Below are 21,733 nucleotides of genomic sequence, written 5' to 3' on the forward strand. Positions count from 1 at the left end.
ATGACTACAACAGAGGCAGGGGGTCTCAGGGATGGCAAAGAGGAATAGTATTTCCAAACATGAATGTGTTGAATGTTATTTAATAATAGTGAGTAGCATATTGCATTTAAATATAAATCATCCACAGATTAGTATAAGAAGATTAAAACATAGTAGAAGATTTTGCAGACTATTTTTGTAATTATGAGAAGGAAAGAGATTACGAGTGATGTTGTTCCCCCACACAGAAAACTATTGTGTTCACACAGCTAGAGAGGTCAAGAAAATGGGTTTACGCCCAAAAGATGAAGATGAAAGCCTAGTCCTCGCCCAAGACGGAGGGTCCTTACCAAGTCCTCCTGTTTAAATCGACTGCAGTTCAAGGGGCAGTACAGGCTACACCTGATGTGCAGCTGCTGAGACCAAAAAACAGAAACTCGATTCTGCTGTGGTGAAGTCTGGCTACAAAGGGAGGTGTTTCAATAAGATTGCTTGTCTCAAACCAGTGAAGAAGTCAACAAGAATCCAGCAGAACTAGAGAGTGACTGTTAGCGGGAGAACAGTGACAGAGTGACAGAAACTGGCACAACATTTACCAGCCAGTACATAGATAGACCCCGTCAGAAGACCGGGGCTGTGTTTAAAGGGGAACTTCATTTATTAAGTTGAGGTATATATGGAGTCAGATTACATTCTCTCATAAACACATTTTTATAATAGGTCTGAAGTTTCTGATTTAAGGCATGAGCTGCCAACTAAATAACATAACACTGAGCTTGGATGAAGTAGTTGTAGGGTTTTTACAACAGTTTCAAGAATCAGTCTTCATTTATTTATGTTCAAGTAAATTTGCTGATTTATAAAGTAGTGCATAAGGCAATATCTATTTTTAAGTGAGGGACATCAGCCCTTCATGTTCTTCTGCGTGCAACCCTCTGTGAGAGTAGTTCGTATTTCCCTCTAGTTTAAAGACATATTATTTTGTCATGATTTGTTTGTTTAACAGTGTCAGCCAATCTCTAATACTAGAGCTATTAAGACGTATTAGCAACACCAGTGTGGTTTTTTCGCAGTAACACTGACACATAGTACCATGACAAAAGCCATTATTGAACTAACAAGAAGTAAACTATATTTTTGTACCAATGACAGATTTTTAGTCAATGTGCATTTATACCATTGGAAGACGATACATCACACAACATCTTTGTACGCCTTGTGGGTACACAGAGGATTTATGTGTTTGCTACGACGTTATGGGTTTTTCCATGTCCTATTCGTAATAGAGTAATCATTGCGATATTAATTGAGCATTTTATGCTCAAAGGAGGGAAGGTCATGATTAGTCAGATAATGGATTTCGGTAACGTTGTAGTTAATAACTAATAACATGTTATCAACAATAGCTCGCATAACAACAAAAGGTATACCAAAGCTTGGGCCTCCTCCAAGGAGGGAGTAGTCCAGTTTTAGATATTAGACAAATAGAAGTGGATGAATATGTCAGAGCTCTGAGTAATATTATCCAAGTTTTTGTCTACACAGGCTAGGAAAGACTGCACAGATACCAGACGAGACATCAGAAGAGACTCCTGTTCGGCCAGGTGATTGGGTGAGGGTGAAAGTTCCCAAAACACAGTGGGCTGATCCCCGGTGGTCGGAACCGTGACAAGTTGTAATGAACTTCACACGCGCTCCGGTTTAAAGGTAAAGAAAAAGGAGCAAATTGACACCACCTCAGACATTGTCACCCTTCACTGGCAACTTCCAGAAAAGTTATTGGAAGCTAGGACTGATTTGGCAGAGCTGGAACAAAACAATAAATATAAATACGATTAAGATAGCAACAGCTCAAAAGACGAATTGTCTTTAGATTTTTATAGATTGTACACTAAAGTGAAAACCTATTTTGTTTTTTCACCTGAAAAAGAGTCCAACGTTTTGTTTCTATTTTCGTATACGTTATTTTTGTACTCATTTACATTTTATAACTGACACAACCATGGATAAAATGTCAAGAACAAAGCCAAAGCAATTATGGGGTCCCCTAAGGATAAGAGTCAGAATAGCATTGTTGATTGTGCTCATTACACTTGGCACCTTTCTGGTTGGATGGGGAGTACAATATCATGAAAGACATGGATCCATTAGTTCACTCATAGAAAATGCCCACATCACTAACAAAACACCAGCTGTGTTTCAGAGACTTTCACTTATCCCCAGAGCCAAAAGATCAGTTGAGCAACAAGAGGAGGAGTTAGAAATACTTGTTCCCAAAGATGAGGAGGTTACAATCAAGATGATTCAACCCCCCTATATGCAGTTCTTGTATCAAATGATGAGATGGGTTTAAGTGATCGAGATATGTAAGTGATGGGGTTTTACAAATTAGGGGAATCTCCAAATACACTGGATCCATGTTTTAGTCTGTACCAGAAACACCCCCCGTTAAGACTATGGACAACCGACTGGTGACCTGAGCAAAATTATTGAAAAGTTATTACAGTAGAAACAGGGTACTAACCCACGAGGACAACTGTATGTACAAACTCTATGAACAAAATTCCCCAACAGATTGTGGCGACAGTGCACAGATGTATCCAGTCACAAAAGTGACTATTGCTCTAAGTAATAGTGAGATTTAAAATATTGGAGAATATATGGGGACGTCCTTTTATAGTGTGTGAAACATGTGGTGCTTGAAACATGTAAGTATTTCAATTTATAGAAGAAAATGGTTTCCTGAAAGAGTTATTTGGAGTAGACGTGTTACGGTGGGAGAAAAACAATGTTTAGAGATATAGTACATTTATTAGTAGACATTAATTGTGTTTAGATGGCATTTAACAATTAAAACAGATAGTATGATTAGAAGATAGAGTGGAGAAGGTTGGATTTACTTTACCTCAGTGTGTTAGAATTTCTATAGGTAATGCGTCCCGAGACCTGGACTCTCTCTCTCTGCCTGTCAGACTGCTACGACCCCTATCAGACAAAAGACCTCACTATAGGAGACTCCTCCTCCTTCTCCATCGAACAGACAGAGAACCAGAGCTGAACCAACAACGACAAGACTCCATCCAGAACCCTCTCCACCTGAGGCATCCAGAACCAGAACAGCACGCTGACATAGAGGCATACTCTCATCAGTCGCCACAGGACATGAAGTTCCAAGCTGAGCCACGAGATTTGGCACAAGAGCAGAGTGTGGGACATGAAAGCAGAATACGCCCTCCATACAACAGCGAAGAGACTGTAAAGAAGGAGATGAAATGCAAAGCAGTTGGGCCACCGAAAAGAGTACCAGCGAAAGGATTTAAGAGCTGATGGACTGAGGAGAAGACAGAACCTGAGGAGAAGACGGAACCAGAGGAGTTGGCATGGTCTAATGCTGCGTTCACACCGGACGCGATGCGACTATTCGCTTCGCTCTAATCGCTCCTATCGCATCGCTCTAAACGCTGGAGTTTCACCGCGGCTGCCAGCTGTGTTTACTCGCATCATTCAAACAAGACGCGCTGGCTCGGGAGCTACAACTACAACAAATGAACATATTTTACCGTGATTAAATTGTAATACACGTTTCTAAATGATGCCGAAGTAACAACATACTGATACCGGTTAGTAACAACCATGAATTAATGCTTTGACAAGTCTGCAGACAAGACGGCAGGCAAAACACCTTTTAAAATGCTTGTTTTCTGAATGAAGATCGGGTCAACCAGGCTAAGCTAACGTTGTATATGCTCATTCCACACTCATAACAACGGCCTACAGACATAAATAAGCAGCGACTGTATTCACCATGACACAGACAGTCTGTGGTTTGTACTTGTTTAACTTTTGTCCAGTTTCTGAACGGATATGAGGAGCTGTGAGCTCTGTGTGCTAACTGCTAACAGCTAATGGCTGATGTTGTGTGGTTGAACGTCAGTGACGGCGGCTGAGATCCTCACCGCTGATTGGCTTCCGCGAGAACGCGTCACGTGAATTTGACGCTCGAGTTGAAAAAATTGAACTCTCGCGTTTAACGCGGCACCGTTCAATCGCCTCAATCGTGTGATTCGCGCTGCGTCCACCGCTTCATGCGCGCCGTCGGAGCGAATTCGCGTCTGTCCACGTCTCCGCCCCCAAACAGCGCATCGCGTCCGGTGTGAACGCAGCATAACAGAATGTGAGGGGGTCGTGGTTTGAGACAACAAGAGGAGGAGAAAAGGAAAACGGGAGTGAGTGAGTTTATACATAAACACACTTATTCACAAACAAACTTGATAAATACGTAAAGACAAAAAGATTTATTAGCCATGAATTAATAAATTGGTAAATTAAAATAGTAATAAAGAGGAAACTGTTAAAGTAAAATGAGGAATTAATCCTAAAACACACTGAGGGTACTGTGAGATAAAGGAGTGGACATGATGGAAATATTCATCACACTTTACACTTTAAGCAGTGAGTGTTGTGGGACTTAGGAGTACAGAGTAGAACATATTTTTCAATCTTTCCATCATGGAAACGAATTATTCCCTAAGAGATTTTATTCATGGGTGAATTTGGTAGAGATCTAATGTGTTACAATATTGATCTACAGCTAAAGGGATAGTTTTAGTGACCACTCTATAAGAGCAGACAAATCTGTGTTTGTTGGACGATGTTAAAGGGAGAGCTAATACCAAGCCAAATATAGTATCCCAATCTAAAGTATTGTTTTCGCCATTGTAGCATAGTTATTACCATAGGATAACTGTTAAGGTGGAAATAACATTTGTTTGTCCAAGATGTAGAGTTTTAAAGGACACTGGGCAAAGAGCGATTGCAAATTTAATTTTGGAAAAAGCAATATAATTGGGAGTAATACATGCGGGGCCTTGGATCACTCATTGCAATGATGCATATTTTTGACAACCCATATCGTTTAGGGAGAAGGGGTCACTCAACCCACCCAGCAGTTGTTTTAAATCTTACTTGTAGCTTCACAGGGAGCGCACGGCACCAAATTATGAGTTTAAAAGACAAGCGCCACCACCTCCTAATGGTCATCCATTTAATCAAGGATGACCTGAAATTTAGAGATGTTATTTAAAGTAGAAACATATCCGCCATAAGTGAAAATTCCTAAATTAAACTACAAACCATTGATGAAATAACTTCTGCTTTTAAAATCCTTGATAAAGGAGGGAGTAACTGTTACATGCTCGGACACCTAAGGTTCCACACACTGTTAAAGGGGTTAGCATAGTTCTTTAAACAGACTAGAATTGAAGATAAATTAGTATAATGAGTTATTGATATTCCACCGGTTTTCACACCATTTAAGGAACTTTATCACTGCATTAGAACAGACCACCCAAAGGTGCTGAAGTAGGAACCATAAGTGATGAAATTCTCCAATTGTTGTAACTGACAAAAATCTTCTCCCAGAAATGACTGTCTGAAATGCCGTATCCCAGAGTAGATGTTTGATGGTATCATGGAACTAAAACCTTGTACGCAGTCTTGCCACAGGATTAGACTGGGACCTGTGCACTAGTACAGCCAGTGATGTTTTATATGCAGTACCAATGACAGTGGGGCAGTTAATCAACATGGCGAAACACCCCAAAACCAGTAGGGCTAAGAGACCAGTCAAAGGAGGGAGTTTAGGCTCCACAGTGTACAAGGATAGCATAGGGGTGCCCAGGGGAGGGCTAGATGTTGTAGTTGCATTCCATGTACCCGCACCCTAACGTACCGATTGATCACCACGGCCTTTTCTAGAGAACATATTACTTTCATACTTTAAAAAGTATGAAAGGGGGAGGGTACATTTCTCATAAGGGAACAGTTTCAATTGCTAGCAGAACAAGACGACTCAACCCATATACAGATATTGATGAAAATGAAGACAGTGTGTAAATGATGTTAAATGATATGGATGATAAATGATGAGATTGTTCAAAGAATGTCCAAATCATGTGATATTTCAAATGATGAAATCATTAGAATGAAGAACCAGCTACAAAGTGGTATTACTTTGCACTATTCAAAAAAGGTTTCTAACTTTTATGTTTTATACTGTTATTAGTGATGCGATTTTTAAATAGTATGTTTTTATACTTCGTAAAACAAGTGCCTTAACACTGAATGTGGTATGGGAACGGTTTCTGTGAAAGGAGGGAGTAAGAAATGTTCTAATACCACAAGTTGCTGCTATTTTAAAAAGTGATATTGAATGTTAAAACTAAAAGTTATGCACAAGGGAAAATTTTTACACCAGAAGACCAACCAATGTATTGTTTGTATTTTTGATGACGGTTATTTGAACCATTACATTTTGATAGTATGTTTTTGATATGAGTTATGTACTATGCAAAGTTCAGATGAAGAACTCATTAATTTTAGTATTGTGTTCACACCTTAAAAGGTGTGAAAGGAGGGATTGTTAGAAATTAAAATCAATGTTAAACAGCATAATTCAGTCTAAAACATATCGTCAGTTTAAAGCTGTTTTATTGTGGAAAAACCCGGAAGTTCTCAGGAAATCAATGCCAAGCTTTTATTCTGAAAATCCTTTATCCGGTTAGCATGTGACTAATGTTACGTTTTACCAATGTCGAAATCATCTGGTCTCTCGCGATATCGAACACACAGATGAGAAGGGCGGTCCCACTATCTGCACAGCGGGAGACAACGAGACGTGAATAAAAAGGGATGAAAGAGGACTGCTCGCTCTCTTTCCTTTGCTGCAGCCCACCCTGAAGACATCACCGGCTTTGTCTCTCCATTACCCTTTGTTTGTTTCACTACCACGCTGCTTAAATTAAAGTAACCAATTTGAACCCTTTCAGAGACTCATTTGTCTCTTAATCTTTAAACTTCTTCCTGGACGTGAGAAAATCAGCACACATCAACAATATAAAGGTTAAAACGAAATAGACAAGTGTTAAGCGTTAAGTGGGATAATACTGTAGAACAAAAGGCTTCTGTTTGAGGTTGATAAAATAAGGTCATCCTTGTAACTTAGAGAGATATTTTATTATGTAGGTAGGAACTTTATGCATCGCTTAGGTTAATTTAAATTGGCTATGCTCAAGTATGTAGACAAGCTAACGTCGAAGTAGTGTATGTGAAATCAACCTCACAATAAGATGTGTGTATATTACAATTATTAATGTCATATTTCAAGATGATTACTTAGATATTACAATATGGTTGGTTGAGCTGGAGTTCATTATTGAGCTTACACGTTAACGTCACAGTCATCTGAAGAACGAACCCAAATCTTGTTGTTTTTATTAATTGCATTACCAAATTGGTATCAAATAAACAGTAAGCATTGGTAACACAACTTCCAAAGTTACAGTAAAATAAAAAGGACCCTGCTGAGACAATACACAATCCAACATGTTCAACAGAAGATAATAAGTTATATTGTTTGTACACATGGTTCTTTACATATATATCTGTTTGTTTAAAGTGTCCAGGTGATTCGACAGGCTGGACCAGAGAGTGAGAGACAGAACTGGACTCCTCACAGCAGTGAACTTCAGCACAGGTACAAATACTCTTTTTTCATACTGTACAAAGAATCAAGAAAGATATTGGTTTAAATAAATGAAGTATTGACTTTAATACACTGATATACATTCCATTAAACAATACTAAATACTAGATCACCTACACATCAGTGAAGTTGAGGGTTTTTTCCATGCAAAGGGTTACATTTAGATGTTAACAAGCAATATGACTGTCAGCTTTCTAATTTAAGGTATTGAAGGCAAAGATATTTAACGCATAGTGAGAACTGCTATTTATCTCTCAATATTGTCTGTAAAAACGTGGTAAAGGTTATTCTTTCAGTGAGACAACAGAGCAAGCTTGTTTTAATAACAGTTAAATATTATTTTGATAATAAAATACATTTCAATGTTGATGAATTTCATACTGTTCATTCATAATCTGATTGTCTTTGTAGCTCACTGTTGAAATAAAAAAAAACATTACAATTACAAAATAATTATATCTACAGCCCCTAAACACAAACACACCTCTTTCATAAATAACACACTTGTTCTGCAATAATATGCTTTATGTTTCCTGTAATTTTTGTTAGGAAAGGACATGCCTGAAAGACACGACTCAACATTTTCTCCTTCTCTGAGGGTCAAGAAGAACATCCAAGAGGAAAATTAAAAGCTGATGTTATGAGATTTTAAGACCAGTACAGGACATTCACTAAGAAACTACTTTTATTGTGAAGTCAGCTGATCGAATGCACCTATTTCCACATCTACACTCCATCAGCTGATTAATTCTATTTGCCTCACTTTATGAGCTTCACAACATGTACCTTGTACCACAGAGTTTGCAACGTCACAAATAAATGGGGCCAATCTTCAGTCAGATGTGAATGTGTAATCTAACATTTTCAGTAAGAATAATGGACAAAAGGAGTGCAAATACAAATTCAATTTATTGAAATCTGAACCAAAAGTGAATCAAACATGTTTTAAATAAAAAGCACATATGGACAGAAGGTGTAAACCTATTAAATGTATAAGTAAACACATTTAGTCAAATAAAGTGACAGACAAGGCCTGTGCAGTTGGTATTAGCTATGCCCAGCATGGGCTCCTCCATCAGGTCTGATCCTCCTCACAGAGGAAAGACCCTCAGTCCTCTCCAAACCAACAGACAGGACATCCATCACATGGAGGTTTCTCCCTGAAGTCTCTGCAGCTCTCTGGACACCACGCTGTCTCAATCCGTCCACACTCCACACTGAATATGAGAGGGGAAAATGAAAATAATAAATGCTTTAGACAATAAGAAATATAAAGTTGACTGTTGAGTTGCTCAGTTTTTTTAGATTGTCAATACTATTACTGTATAACTAATATCCCAGGTTAAGAGGCACCTTCAAATAAAGATTGGTCTTTAAATACATTTTATCTTTTGAATTGTTTGTCTAAAGTCAAGGATCTAGAACTGGTACTTATAGTTTTAATGATACAGTCTGGTTATAATGCTGTTTGGAGGAGGCCTCACAGGTAAGAGCACTAACTAGCTACCATCACATGTACTGTACCTTAGCTTGACTTAAATGTATTAAACGTATAATTAAGTGATAGCAAAATATAAATAACTAATGTCATGCAAACATATTAATATTTGCTTGATTCCAGTGTTGCATTTAGCACATTGCATACAAACGTTAAGGGATTTTAAGATTCTGAAGTATTATGCTAAAAACTCAATAACTTAGATTATTATTTATAGTTTTGCTGAATAGTTTCATGTCCGCTTACCTTAGAAACGTAAAATGTGACGGCAGTGTGCAGATGGGGAGCATGTTAGCTTAGCTTCTTAGCTTGAGCTAGCTCTGTTACTTCCCAGCTGGAGGCAGGAGGTCCCGCCTCGGCTCCGCCTCTTTGCCCTTATTTGGAGCAGGCTGGAGCAGGCGGGAGTTAGACTCAGACGTCACTGTCGAGCCGTTAGTGGCCGACTCCGCCTACTAAGGGCTTCTCGGCAACTCTGCAGAATCCTATGGGTGACGTCACGGACCCTACGTCCATTTATATATACAGGGTGTTTCTCAATCGCGAGTAAAGCTGCTTCAGAGCCACTATTTCAAGCATACTACGTCATCGAGTGCCGCCGAAGTACTGTTCCAATCTCCAGTATACTTGGAAATCTACCGAGCCCGGCGTACTCCGTTTGGAGAAATATCGAGTGTGCACATGAGTAGACTTCGCGGTCTTAAAATCCCCACAATGCTTTGCGCACGGACCAATTTCCCCAAATCTGTGGCGGAAGATGTAAGGCGAGGCCTCTCATATGACGCACACCTGCACACTTGCTAGCGTGTTCCTCTCTTTGTTTTCCGAATGTCAGGAAGTATTCTTGACTCGCTTCTGAAGCAAGATGCTCGGCAGACATGTGCTACCAAGCAAGCGTACTCGCGATTGAGAAACACCCACAGTCTATGGCCGTCACATAACAGTCACGGAAACGGAAACAATCGATTATGAGCGAGAAATGATATCATGAAAGTTACGGTGCTTATTAAGCTTTTTAAAACGTATGTGGTAAGTTGCCAAAGTGCTTTGTTTTGAACGTTCATCAGTATTATAATCAAAAAGAGAAATATGAACGTTAGTTTTGACTGAAATTATCAAATAAAGTCAACATTTCACAGTCTTTACTGAGCTGTGTGGGGTTTGTTCAACTTTTAAAAGATGTTTGAATGGTGATACAGTGATAGATGTTAAGGACTAACGTTTATAATAAATACATTTGTATTGCTTTTATAAGTTTCACTTTCCTTTTTTATTTCAATTCCAACTTTGGTCATGAAGAATATGTTTCTCTGTTGTCCCCGTTCATAAAGCATAACAGCATCAGAGCACGGTGCAGAGTCTCTAGATGAGTTTACAGTAGTCCCTCGTTCTTATTAAACATCCACGTTGTAGTCCGCTGTATAGAAAACTGTAGTTTCCATAGTTTCCCCACCGCAGCAGATTTATGACCTCCGCTGGCGCATCATAAACACGTCGGATAGTGAAAGTGCAGTCGGATTCTCTAAAGTACCGCAGTCTCTTCTCCTAAGTCCTTTTGAATTCTCCTATCCACTATCCCTTAACCCCATGACGTTTCACTCCGAGGTCAAGGAATAGACGATAGGGTTAGAACTTAGGAGCTGTTTTTTTGGAGTATTCGAACGCAACCCGAGCTGTCCGACTTCAGGCGAGTTTTTTGAGACCTCCCCCGGGCCGGCTAAAATGATTGGTCGTGCTTTTTACAGTACTACGGCTTCCACAGATGACATTTTTTTATGGATTTTTTGTCAAAGCACTTCAGATATTCATTGCTATCGGGATGTTAAGAGCATTCCATGGAATATAACAAAAAGTGTATCTCGAGCCGGTTTCTCAAACTTACCTACCCCACCTTTAAGTACAATTTAAAATGTTAATTTGCTACATATCCACACAAACAAACAAAGTGTGCAATCCAATGAATGTTAATCTAACTGGGTTTTGATAGATAACATATCTCTTTTTCTTCTCTCAATTATTTTATTTATTTTGTGCACTCTAATCAATATTAATCAAACTATTGTTCGTTTATACATTTTAAGAATGGCGTTTATCTTTTTTGAGAATGAGTTCTTATTTTATTGTATTTGGGTCTACAACAGATGATACAAATGTTTATGTCAGTAAGTAGGCTTGTTTGAGACGAGCTGCGGCTCGCCTCGAAAGTAGACGAGAATAGCCGATCCTCGATCCTCGGTCCTTCCGGCAAAAATAAGGCCACTGGGACGCTACTCAAGATGGCGCAGACAAATCAACTTCCGGTGTGACCAAGATCGAGGAAATGAAAAACAAGAGAAGTGAAACGCAGCCTGTATTTTACTCACCCTGTGTTACCTAAGCCTCATCTCAATACCCCTCCTCGACTCCTCTCTTCCCCTCCTCCGGGACTTGACCCGGAAATCGATCAAGACACGCCATTTTGAAGGACGTCCCAATAGCTGAAATGCACACGGAGGAGTAGAGGAGGGGTGAGGGAGGAGGGGTGCGGGAGGAGACGAAAGGGAGGATACACGAGAGCAGACTACGCGGAAGTGTTTTCACTACTCGCGTATAAAAGCCCCGCCCCCACCTTCACAGCTGGTCCATTTCAACAGAGGAAAACGGAGAACTGGAAGAATGAGTGGAAAAGCGTCACATAAATGTATAAGTGCTCACAGCTCCGTGGGAATTATTATGTGCAATTCATTTCTTAAGGTTATACTAACAATTTAAGTCATGTTTAATGATCTTGAACGTCACTAAAACATAGCTATTAAGAAAGCTATTTCATAAATGGCTAGATCTTGATACAACACATCCTCACTCCCAGGTCGGCGTATGTTGACGTTATGTCAAGGTCCGCTGTGGTCTTTTTCCAACGCAAGGGGGGCGGCCCTTAGCGTACATTTTCAACTTTCCGGGATGTCCATAGGCTTCTATATAGCTCCCTAAACGTATGTTGTAGACGACTGGAGATTGCGAGCGAATGCTTCCCGCCGCGGACCATTCTCTGCTGAAGCATACGTTGCGAGACTGCATTGCATTAAAAACATTATGCTCTCTATATATTGTCTTTATTATGCTTTAAACAGTGTCTCGGGCTTTGGCTATAGGGCGGCTCAAAGTATTTTGTCCGGCCGTTGTGAAGACTGCTTTGTTTATTGTCCTTGTTTTTGTTTTAAATTAAGCATATTCAATCGAGACATGCCAAACATGTGACGTCATATGACGCGTCGCATCTGCGCACAGGGAGCAGGGAGACCCCGAGATCCGTATTCCCCGTATTTTTTAAATAAAGAGATTTTCAATCACGGGCGCGCATCAAACGTGTGACGTAATGTGGTATTAAAAGTATTAAAAGAGGTGAACATCACTACAAGTCTGGGCATGTTGAGAGCTGTACATACACACAAGGGGAGTATTTTTCATAGTCTTATATTTCAACAGTTTTACGACAAACTGTGACTTTTTTGACATGGAAATGATTATTTAAGATTGACAAACATCATATGTGTAATTCGTGGCACAATTCAAACGGGATCGAAAGATAATCTTTCTCTCTCCATTGACTTCAATGCATACTTTTTCCGAAATAAGGTCCCATGGAGGAACCCGGAAGTTTGACGGACATTACCCACAATCCTCTGTTGCAACAGGCAACAGCTTCGGTTCATGTTAATTTACAAACTCTTCAACTACAACCGTAGTTATATTTAAAAAAATGTTAGAAGGCCTCACAAAATACTTTAATGTAAATTTAAATTTAAATGTGAAGGAATGTGTGTATAACAAAATACATAAACGAAAACGAAACCGGAAACAGACGTAGGCAAGATCCTCAGCTCGATGATTGGATGGTTTAGCCGCAATGCACGCTGGGATTTGGTGTTTATGCGATGTGAAATCCGAACACATTTTTAAAAAATAGAATAATACTTTATTCCGAGTGTGCTTGCTTTTCTCTTCCTCACATAACGGCATTGTAATACACGGTTCGGCTGCATTAAATATTACATATCTGCCGTAGTTCTCTATTTATAGAGCCCTGATGAGAAGACTTCTAGAGATACAGGAAGAACTGCCGCCAAAACTGAAAACTTGACGTGGATCTTAAATATATAAGCAATTAAACAACATCTTACATTTCTTTTCACACAATACGTCTCCTTGCAGTATCAACACTAATTCGGCTGACTTTTATATTTGATCCAATTGGTAGATAGGCTGTATTTACACCATAACGGTGCACAGCTGATAGAAAGGGACACCTACTGGTTAAAGCACGTTATTGCATTTTATAATTGTATTATTAGATATTAATAGGAGGATGTGCAAAACAGACAAACTAACTAATAAGGCTTTATTTAAACATTAAAGAATACTTTAGGTTAAGGTCTTCTTTTGAATAAGAAAAAAGCTTTGGGGGTATAGAAGATGAATATGGAGGGATGAAACCCTCTTTGATGGTCACACATGCAGAGCACACAGCACACACAGTGACATTTGTATCTACAGATAAATATTAAGCCTGACAAAGTACTTAACGTCTAATATATTGCTTTCCTGCAATGTTAGCTATGTTTAAGCACTTATTTTAACTGATATTATACATATGTATTATACTCTTATAAGATGTATGTAGATAGTATAAGAAATGTGCAGAATATGACAATGTAATGGTGGAGGTACACAGATATTGATAGATGTCTTGTAATGCACTGTTGAGGAACCTCGACCCAAGTTTTTCATTCATTGCATAACTACACCGTAGTTGTGTATAATATATGTCAATAAACCTTAGAAAATCTTGAAATCTTGAATGGGATGTGCAAAATAGTCATTATATACAGTCTTTAATTAACTATTAGTAGAGAATAACGACGAGTAAAGAATATACTTCATAGGGATCCTATTAATATCTAATAATACAATTATAAAATGCAATAACATGCTTTAACCAGTAGGTGTCCCTTTCTATCAGCTGTGCACCGTTATGGCGTAAATACAGCCTATCTACCAATTGGATCAAATATAAAAGTCAGCCGAATTAGTGTTGATACTGCAAGGAGACGTATTGTGTGAAAAGAAATGTACGATGTTTAATTGCTTATATATTTAAGATCCACGTCAAGTTTTCAGTTTTGGCGGCAGTTCCTGTTTGTCTAGAAGTCTTGTCATCAGGGCTCTATAAATAGAGTTAACTACGGCAGATATGTCATATTTAATGCAGCCGAAACGTGTATTACAATGCCGTTATGTGATGACTTTCAATATATGATGTTTGTCAATCTTAAATAATAATTTCCATGTCAAAAAAGTCACAGTTTGTCGTAAAACTGTTGAAATATAAGACTATGAAATGTGTGTGTATGTACAGCTCTCAACATGCCCAGACTTGTAGTGATTTTCACCTCTTTTAATTCTTTTAATACCACATTACGTCACACGTTTGATGCGGGCCCGTGTTTGAAAATCTCTTTATTTAAAAAATACGGGGGGTGTTTCTCAATCGCGTGTACGCTTGCTTGGTAGCACATGTCTGCCGAGCATCTTGCTTCAGAAGCGAGTCAAGAATACTTCCTGACATTCGGAAAACAAAGAGAGGAACACGCTAGCAAGTGTGCAGGTGTGCGTCATATGAGAGGCCCCGCCTTACATCTTCCGCCACAGATTTGGGGAAATTGGTCCGTGCGCAAAGCATTGTGGGGATTTTAAGACCGCGAAGTCTACTCATGTGCAGACTCGATATTTCTCCAAACGGAGTACGCCGGGCTCGGTAGATTTCCAAGTATACTAGAGATTGGAACAGTACTTCGGCGGCACTCGATGACGTAGTATGCTTGAAATATTAGGCTTGTTTGAGACAAGCGAGACCTGCGCAGACCTGCGCAATTGCGATCAACGTCTTGCTAGTGCGTTGCATGATGGTTAGTCATTTTGTCCGACTTGCTCTGGAGGCTCGCCTACATGAGACGTTGAAATATCGCGGGACAAAGAAGCCCGCAGACTTGAGAGCGAGGCGCGGCGAGGCGGCGCAGTTTCTCTCCACGGGCTGCGGAAGCGAAATGCTTGATGGGAAACGACTTGCTGGTATCTCGAGCTGAGCGCTCATTGGTGGGTTTTACCCCGTGCTGGTGATGAAACTCTCCATTGGCTCGGCAAAAGTGTGTTGTTGTTTTGTGTCAGTTTTACGTCGCCACTTCCATTCACATTTTTCATCATTGTTCCACAATGTTTATCATCATTAAATTAATATCTATATATTTGTATACTATACTTGCACTGCTTACCGTTGTCATACTTTATATATCTTAGCATATTCATACAACACACTGTTCATACTAGGCTAGGCTACTGTGTATATAGTGTCTTCATATCCCTCACTGTTTATTCATCATTCAATTCATTCTATATTTTATTCTGTAGATTGTGTACATTAATTTTCACTTTACTGCTTTATGCACTCCTGGTTAGAAGCTAAACTGCATTTCGTTGTCTCAGTACCTGTAATCTGTGCAATAACAATAAAGTTGAATCTAATCTTGAGCAGGAACAAATGTATTTACTTAGTACATACCTGACATTAACGATTAAACACATTTGTCCATTCTTTATCAATCAATCAATCAATCAATCAATGTTTATTTATATAGCCCAATATCACAAATGTTACATTTGTCTCAGTGGACTTCACAGTTTGTACAGAATATCAGTATGACAATACGACACCCTCTGTCCTTACGTTTCACATCATACAAGGAAAAACTTCCAGAGAAAAACCCAAAGTTTAAAGGGGAAATGGGAGAAACCTCAGGGAGAGCAACAGAGGAGGGATCCCTCTCTCAGGCAATAGTATGAAGCTGCAGCCTCGGAGGAGGGTGCACTCTCAGGACCGCATGCACTCTCAGGACCGCATGCACTCTCAGGACCCTAGTTGTTTTGCAACATCGCCACCTAGCGGATTGGATGACCGCAAAAGTACAACCAGCAAGTATTGAGTCTCATACACAGCGAGTCTCTTTAGACATTGTAATGCTTGTTATTAACCATCTAAAAATGCATGAAAATATGTTTTTCTTACTGAAATTACATTATTATTATTATTAACAACAAGTTGTTAATATGTTTTTGATTTTTAATAACAAATGTATTTTGTATGTCAGATGTAAAAAGATAGTCTTTTATATTTGTCTTTATCAAATTTGACATACAACATAAATATATATATATATATATATATTGTAGTAATAATGATATAATCTATTTATAATTGTAAATGTATATTGTATGTAGACATACATTTAGATGTATATTTTGTTAAAAGAAAACTGTTAATTTAGTTTTTGGGAGAAGGGTGGGGTTAAATAAGTGTAAACTCCTTTGAATCAATTTGATACTGCTTATGTTTCTACAGTATCATAATTCTCTTGTTTCATTTCATTATTATATATATATATTTTTTATTGTATTACACGTTCGAAATAAATCAAATCAAATGTGTCTTTGAAGAGGTGCTAGATTACTCAAAAACAACTGTTAGTGTGTTTATGCACCAGGCTGCAAAAGATAAACATGCAATTTGACGAGAGGAATTTCAGTGCAGAATACATTTTTATTTATTGGGCACTGGATTCTTCACTGGGGTGAGGCGGGGTCTGCTGTTCCCTCAACCACCAGACAACAGCTCCAGCTGCAGTACCCCGGGAAGCCCTCTTCGGAGTAAAAACCCTGCAACACTCCTCGCCGTCCACTTCCCCGGTAGCCTGTGCCAACGTCCTTATAAAGGTTGTCGCAGTAAAAGCACCTGGAAATTTGGTATTCCTTCCGAAATTCCCTTTTGTGTCCCTCTGAGAACACATTCCAGTTGACGACACCTGAAGTAGAATGTCATAAGAAAATTACAATTCAGACAGAAAAACAACAAAACCTTCCTTAATTTAGCTGACCTTACTCTTATGGCGCATTTCCATTGCAGCGCGTAGCTCGCTTTAAGCGTGCCGTGTCGTGCCGTCCCCTTTTTTGGTTGTGCTTCCACTAGGCCTCGTTCCGGCGCGGCACGGCGCGGGGCCACTTTTTCCCCTCTTTTCTGGCCCTAGAAAATTGTGGTTCTATCGGGGCCAACAAACAGGGCTGAGTCGGGCTGAGTATGCTAAACTAGAGAGGAGCGCTGGCAAGAGGGCTAGAACTACAACAAGATGGACATATTTGACCGTGATTTAATTGTAATACACGTTTCAAAATGATGCCGAAGTAACAACATACTGATACCGGTTAGTAAAAACCATGAATTAATGCTTTGTCAAGTCTGCAGACAGACGGCAGGCGAAAAACCTTTTAAAATTCGTGTTTTTCTAGATGGAGATTGGCTAAGCTAACGCAGTATATGCCCCGACCGTCCACACTCACAACAACGGCCTATACAGACATAAATACAGCAGCGACTGTATTCACCATGACACAGGCAGTCTGTGGTGTGTACTTGTTTAACTTTTGTCGAGTTTCTGAACATATATAAGGAGCTGTGAGCTCTGAGTGCTCACAGCTAACGGCTGTGTTGTGTTTCTGGATTTCTCATTGAAGATGACTTCACGGCTCCGCCTACACTGCGTTACTATAGTAACTACCCCAGTTCCTAAACTGTAATGGAAGCGCAGCATGAAGTGAGTCGGCCCTGTTAAGGCCCAACGCGGCCAAGCCGTACCGAGCCGTACCGAGTGTGGCCGAGGCCGACCGTGTAGTGGAAATGCGCCATTAGTCAATCAACTTCATAATACTAGGATAGGAGAAGGCAGTAAAGACACTTTATAAACTTACTGTCAAGCCAGTTGAAGTGGGCTTCCTTTTGGAATGACCCCTGGCTCACGATGTATTTAAAGGATGTATTTTAAAAAATGCAAAAAAAAATATATATATATATAAAATATATTTTAAGATCATGGTTAATCATCTGATTCGTCTGTACATTGCTGTTTTAGTCTGTGTTCTTCTAATTAGTGTCTACAGTGTGTCCCTATTGAGCTGTTTAGAGCATCAGACAAAAAAAGCTTTTGAAAATAATATTATATTTTGGTTTAGGTCAAAATATAATATTTGTAAACCTGAAGAGTCAGTGCCAGTGCCTCACCAGCCATGAACCTCACTGCACGTCACTGCAGAAGCTTATATATTAGACATCTAAGTTTTTTGTGCCCCACCACTTTTGTACATAGAAAAACGCCACTGGTCACCACAAACAAATCATAGAAGGACTTGTTTTGATTTATTGCTTAAATGGAACTGATCATAACATTCAGGCTGCTTTTAATGCAGACACATTGCAACTCTATTTGCATTTCACAAGAGAATGTTTGCAAACTTTACCTTCATGGAGAACTGCACGCTTGAAGTGGCTCTCTAAATGGGTTTGGACCTTGCCCAGTTTGGCTGGGTGGAACTCATTTGAGGCACAGAACGGGCAGTGAAAGACTTTGCAACATGTAGTGCATCGTCGTAAATCGGGCAAGGATCTCCCCTCTTGGATTGAAATATGCATCTTGAAAAAGAGAGAGCCTAATTGGTCAAACTGAACATTTTGAAATACTTTCACAGACAGACATAAATTAGGCCTAATTGTTAGATTCTGACACGGCAGATTCTAACCTACAGAATAGGCCGACATAATAACTGACTAAAACACCTCATGCAATATTACAAAACATGTCAAAATGATGAGACTGTCTGATAAACAGTAAACAGGCAGTCAGCACAGTTAAGATTATTTACAATGAATTCAAATAGTAATACAATGACTATTAAAGAAGCATTTACACTGAAGACAGAACTTATATTAGGCTACTGCTGATTTAATGTAGCGGACAGACAGATCATATTGACATGCTTTTGTCATCCTTTGAAGTTTAATTAATTAGCTGACTATAATTAATGATCAGGGTTGGGAAGTTTACTTTTTTTAAATGTAGGTTACAGATGACTAATTACCCTGTTAAAAATGTAATACGTAATGTAACTGACTATGTAACTATTTGTATTGATAATCTAATGTTAATTATGGTTCTTTTATGTTTTTTGTGAGTCACTTTGGATAAAAGCCTCTGCTAAATAACATAACCATAACATACGGTTTCATTAAACAAATAGGCTAACAGTTGGTTTTGCAGCGAGTCATCATAGGCTAACAGATGACATTTAGCACGTGTTGCTTGTATTGATGTCCAATTGAATACACCAGAATAGTTGTTAACTTTAAACAAACAACATGATTCACATTACTCACACTCTTACTGTAATTAGTGATTAAATCAACAATTAATGTAGGACACCTAGTTGGGCTTGCCAAAATCACGCTACAGTTTCATTAAACAAATAATCAAATATGCTAATGAAGCTAATGCTATTAGCATTAGCTTTTGCCGAAAGCTATAGCTAACAAATAATTGTTTTTAGTGCCTTTAATACTGTTAGAAGCTATCATAAGCTAACAGATGTTTGTTTGTATTGCCTTAAGACTATCATAGTTAATGTTAGCTAATCACACTTCATTTCAAGACACCGGAATTGTTATTAATGTTAAACAAATAAAACTTTAAAAGCACTTCACACTACTCACACTCTCTGCGTTGTCGTTCATATTCATGTCTCCTGCTCACTAGGTGGCGATGTTGCAAAACAACTAGGGTCCTGAGAGTGCATGCGGTCCTGAGAGTGCACCCTCCTCAGAGGCTGCAGCTTCATACTACTCCTCCCAGGACGGACAGACGTGCAATAGATGCCGTGTGCATTTATAAATGCAAACCGAGTCAAGCCGACTCCGGAGGTGGCGGTATGCACCTTAAAGTTGTTTGAAATCCGCCAAAAAACCGAGAGAAGAAGAAGAAGAAGAAGAAGAAGCCGACTCCGAGCTGTCCGACTTCAGGCGAGCTTTTTGAGACCTCCCCCGGCTGCGATCGGCTATTCTCGTCTACTTTCGAGGCGAGCCGCAGCTCGTCTCAAACAAGCCTAGTGGCTCTGAAGCAGCTTTACTCGCGATTGAGAAACACCCGGGGAATACGGATCTCGGGGTCTCCCTGCTCCCTGTGCGCAGATGCTACACGTCATATGACGTCACATGTTTGGCATTAGTGATGTGTCGGTCGCGAACGAGCCGATTCTTTTGAACGGCTCTTTGGTACGAACGAGGGGAACCGAGTCCTACTTGGTGAGAGCCGTTCTTGTTATCGTTCAATCACTGGTCCGCACTTACTGCCTGCCAAAATCCACTCGCCTTTTAAAAAGCTTGATTTTGTTCCCCAAACGTATAGAGTGGCGAAGTCCCTCCCACTTACTTCCGGGGTATGGGGCCTTATTTTGGAAAAATTATGCATTGAAGTCAATGGGGAGAGAAAACTTATCTTTCGATCCCGTTTGAATTGTGCCATGAATTACACATATGATGTTTGTCAATCTTAAAAAATCATTTCCATGTCAAAAAAGTCACAGTTTGTCTTAAAACTGTTGAAATATAAGACTTTGAAAAATACGAAACTAGAAAGACTACAAATCCCAGAGTCGCGTAAGTGATGTCACAATTGAGACACTACGATACACGTATAATACCGTATATATACGATCAGCGCCATATAGATAGAATCTATCTATATGGCGCTGGCTAAGATAAGATAACTTTGTGCCTGTGTGCTTAGTACCAGGTTGTTATTATACCAGCAATGGGTCTTGCTCGTTCTTTCGCTTCCCGTCTGATGAAAGAGGAGTGTGTGGATCAAGTTAGCTACCTAGCTAGTAGCTAGCACGTTAGTTAGCATTACAGCCTTGTCATTTTTATTAGCCTTAACATGAAGTAACATTAAGTAACCCAAAATGTTAAACAGTAAGAGTAGTAGTCATATTTCGTGAACCCTTTGAATAGTACTGTCACCGGTGTGATCATTCTATAATACACAATTTAAGCCCGGGGGAGAAATGCTAACGCTAACGCTAGCGATCTTCTCTACTTCATGCTATCTGCACAAATGGTTGACATTAAACATTAAAACGACCAGGCAGTTCAGAGAGAATCAAAGGAAGGAAGGCAGGCAGCTTTGCATGACATTCTTCAGGACGTGTTTCATTGTAGTGATAGTGAGGGTAGTCTCTTGTGTTGACAAGACAGTAGTGACGGCCATCTTGGTGACGTGTGTTGTTGACCAGAGATCAGATGTAGTTCTTTGAGCGTTTCACACAAACAAATGTGTTACTTCACAGTTTTACGACACATTTTTTTTTTTTTGACTTGCAAAATTATCTTTTAAATTGACAAACAACATATGTGTAATTCATGGCACAATTCAAACGGGATCGAAAGATAATCTTTCTCTCTCCATTGACTTCAATACATAATTTTTCCGAAATAAGGTCCCATGGAGGTCCACCGGAAGGGGAGGGACTTCGCCACACTATTCTGTGAAGATCCGCCCCTACTCTGTTTGGTAGGTTTCAGCACAAGGAGTGAGATGGGGTGAGTCTTAACGGAATACGCGAGAGAGAGAAGTCATAACAAGTGGTACAGGACAGGTAGACAACGTGTTTTTCGGATGGAAAATGAGCCAAACGCGAAAACGCAGCAGCATTTGGATTCACTTCAACCAAAACCCAGGCAGTGATAAAGCGCACCATTTGTAAAGGCAAAATATCCTTTAAAGCAGGATCAACAAATAATCTCCATC

The sequence above is a fragment of the Trematomus bernacchii genome, unplaced genomic scaffold, assembly GCF_902827165.1.
Source record: "Trematomus bernacchii unplaced genomic scaffold, fTreBer1.1, whole genome shotgun sequence".
Classification (NCBI taxonomy): Eukaryota; Metazoa; Chordata; class Actinopteri; order Perciformes; family Nototheniidae; genus Trematomus; species Trematomus bernacchii.